Source organism: Leptonychotes weddellii, chromosome 7 (genome assembly GCF_054177405.1).
Source record: "Leptonychotes weddellii isolate Sample4059 chromosome 7, ASM5417740v2, whole genome shotgun sequence".
Classification (NCBI taxonomy): Eukaryota; Metazoa; Chordata; class Mammalia; order Carnivora; family Phocidae; genus Leptonychotes; species Leptonychotes weddellii.
Genome location: NC_138375.1, coordinates 48,346,784 through 48,350,434, shown reverse-complemented (window position 1 = coordinate 48,350,434; position 3,651 = coordinate 48,346,784). Strand labels below are relative to the sequence as shown.

Sequence of the window (3,651 nt, the reverse complement as noted above, 5' to 3'; positions counted from 1 at the left end):
AACTGAACATTTGCTCAGTTTGAATCTCAATTTCAACTGTTTATATCCAGTGTTTAAATGAGAATTCTCTGGTGATCAAGCTGAGAATTACTGCACATTTTAGTTTTTACTTAAGAGGCACAATTAAAAGATGAGAAAATAGAGTTTCAGTGATGGGGGAGTAGCATCCCTTTTTTTCCCCAGAAGGTTCTCTAAATATTTTGCTTAATACTGTCTCTTCTGCAGATATTTCAGTATTAAATGGTACCTTCCTCTGAGGTGGAATAGAGCATCTATCAGACTCAAAGCAACAATGCATGCTTTCTTTTAAGGACATGAAATAGCTGGGAAATGCTTATCTGAAAATAAATTTTTTCTATATTATCATGTTTAACCCTGATGTGATGGTTTATTACTCATCCCCATACAGAGATTGGCATGGGCAGGTGCTACTGACAAATTTGTCAATTCCAGCCCAGAGCTACAAAATTCCTTGTCCAAGGACACAGAATCCACCAACAGTATTAACGTTCAAAAAATGCCAGACAGTTCTGTTCTCTCAAGCATTCCATTTAGTCTAGTTGAGCTTTGCTAACCTTTTCTCTTTGACAGAGCAACTTTGAATGCATGTCAGGAGGGAGCTTTATAAATATTTATTGAATAAGAGAACTTGTTTGGATATGAAATGAGTTTAAAGATAGGAATTAAGGCCAGTAAAACTCTGACTTTCTGGTGTGGAAAATGTGTGTTGGGAGAATGCCCAACATCAAATTTTAAATAATAACCAATTTTGTTTTTAGTGTTCAACTTAATGTAGTGTTATAATAGAACTATAGAACTTGCATTTGTCAGTTGTAAAAAAAATTTGGAGGGATAGATTTGATTTATTTATCATTCATTCATTCATCTTTTTATTCATCCACTCCTCAAATTTCCTAAGAATGACTTAAAGTCATTTACAAAAATACACATATTTTTAATTATATTAAGGATACCCAGGCAAAGTAAGAAAAAATATGATAAATCCAAGGATGGTATTTATGACAAAATTATGCTCTATAAGGTCTGACCATTTTCCTTAGGAGGATTATAAGCTTGTTCCTGAGTTTTCTAATGATTGGCACAAGGAAGGGAATGCTGATCAATTGCGTGTTTCATTTTCACATAATAAATTTCTTTTCATATAATAAAAACAAAATAGTTTATTAGAAGAAACACAACATTTTTCTAGATGTGAGAATATAGTAAATATTTTCCTCTGGAAATTGTAAGCTATAAGAAAGATAAAGATAACTTCCATATGACAAATACAACTTTGAACTATACATTATAATTTTATTGTTTATTTGTCAGGATCTGAGTTGGGCATTTGTATATTTTGTTTAGATGAACAGGCTGTTTTGGTATTGTTGGTGGCAATACTTCAGCGGTACCTTGTCCTCTTATTGCTGTGCATTTTAAAATGCATGTCCTTGTTTCCTGTAGCTGTCTTCTGCACTCTGTCTTATACACAACTTTATCTCCTTATTCTTCCTCTTCATCCCTCTTGATAAAATTCAAGTGGCTCAATCAATGAATGGTAATTGACAAGAACAATTCCTCATTTTTCCAGAACCATCTTTCATCAATTATTCCTGAAAATAAATTTTGGCCACCCTCCTCCTGTTAAATCCCTGTAACACAAATTAGATACTCTTTTGAAGCCTTCTCTAAGTTAAACACTTCTTGGAAGCCTTCTGCCAGGCATTTTCTAATAAAAGCTCATGCATATGATGCTCTGGTGGTTTTTCTTCATTACCTAAAGCTGTGGTAACTGGCACTTAGTAAATGTTCAAATATCTTTGTGGAATAAAACAAAGACCTTTTAAGAATCATCTAAAAATTATTCTAAAATGATTTATATGGTCTAAATCAGGAAAGCATTCAAATACCTTCATATGTCCAACTGTTTTCCAAGAAGTCAATCCCAGTAACTAACAAGAGTTGTTCTTTGATGTTCCTAAGTTTTCAAGTTTCTTTTTCTTTTTTTTTTTAAGATTTTATTTATTTGACAGAGAGAGACAAAGCGAGAACAGGAACACAAGCAGGGGGAGTGGAAGAGGGAGAAGCAGGCTTTCTGCCAAGCAGGGAGCCCGATGTGGGGCTCGAACCCAGGACCCTGGGATCATGACCTGAGCCGAAGGCAGACGCTTAACGACTGAGCCACCCAGGTGCCCCGTTTGTTCATTTCATAGACAGGTACAGTGGTAGGCTTTGGGGAAGGAAAATTGAATGGGACACAGTCTCTTCTTTCAAGGATGTCGTAGTGTTATGGCACAGAAAACGTAGCAAATTCTAAAATTAGAAAGCATACAGTTTTGTAGGCATGCACATTTGTGAGGTGAAATGCCAATGCCCCCATATGATTTCAGTATTACCAAAAGATAGTTCACCAAGTACAAAGAGAGGGAAAAAATTCCAGAAATGGGGGAAAAAACTTCAAAGGCACAGGGATTTTGAAGAGCATACCTACGCCAAAATCTAGTGGTAGGGGAAAGGAATGAGCATTTCAAAAAAAATAAAGCACAACTTACTTAACAACAATATTGGGCTTTCATGGGCTATATGTTTTGTATTACCCAGAATGAGGATATCTTGTAAAGTAGACTTTTTGCTTTCATTAATGTTTCAGGTTTAAAGTAAAAAAAAAAAAAAAAAATGAAGAGAAAATGTATTTCTTGTAAGGTTAAATGTTTTCTTCTAAGATTATCATTGCTTTGGTTAATATTTAACTGTGATAAATTATTTTTCTTTCCCTAGGCAAAGAACTTTATTAACCTTGTTTCGAACTTTATTCCCAGGCTTCTTCAGCTTAATTACCTGCAAAGAATGAATTGTGTATAAGCAAAAACTGAAAAGAGCTGCAGTGTCCAAGGGGCTTGGGCTTAAAAATATTAGAGATCTAGATTTTATCAGATCCATGAACAAAATTTTAAAAAGCAGTCATATATAAAATAGCAGCTCCCAGTAACTTCTTCAAGTTTTATGTTCTGCAGAAGTTGACTCAATTCAGTTTGCTTCATTCTTGGAAGCATCATCAAAATTCTCCACAAGATCTGGAACTTCATCATCATCATCCTCTCCGGTAGCAAGTAGTGCTTTTCCATCCACAGATTGTTTGGGCAGAGCTTCAGCCAGTCTTCTTAAACTAGTCAAACTGTCTGCACCAAGTTGGTTTAAGATACTGGGTAGCATTTCTGTCAGCTGCTTTGTCTCAGCATGGCCTGTGATGGTGAAAGTGTTCGCGGCCAGCGACGCCTGAACTTTGGGGTTGTTAAAGTGGATCACTGTTCCTTGTTTTGTGAACATATTCACTTCTTCAATACCAGAGATATTGTTTACCCCTAACTTCTTTAAGGAGAACTGAAGTTTTTTATCATCTGCTGTAGCCATTCTATGAACCACGTTCTTCTTTCGGCGAGCAGTTCCTTTCCCACCAATGCGCACTTGTGCTTGCAGTTTGGCGAGTTTCTCCTGGTTCAGGAGAGTTTCTTTCATCTTGTTGGAGCGGAAATGGGACCGCGGGGTGGAATAGGGTTGGCGCTCAGGGGGTCTTGGGCGGACCAGCTGAGATTAGGTGCACACACCCGGGGACGCAAGATGGCAGCTAGTCGTGATAATTATTTTGATCTT

At 36.5% G+C, this 3,651-nt stretch overlaps 1 pseudogene; it reads right to left on the bottom strand.

The window, feature by feature from the left end:
* Positions 1 to 2,779: 2,779 nt before the first annotated feature.
* On the bottom strand, positions 2,780 to 3,623 carry LOC102739020 (transcription factor BTF3 pseudogene; annotated as a pseudogene).
* Positions 3,624 to 3,651: the final 28 nt, after the last annotated feature.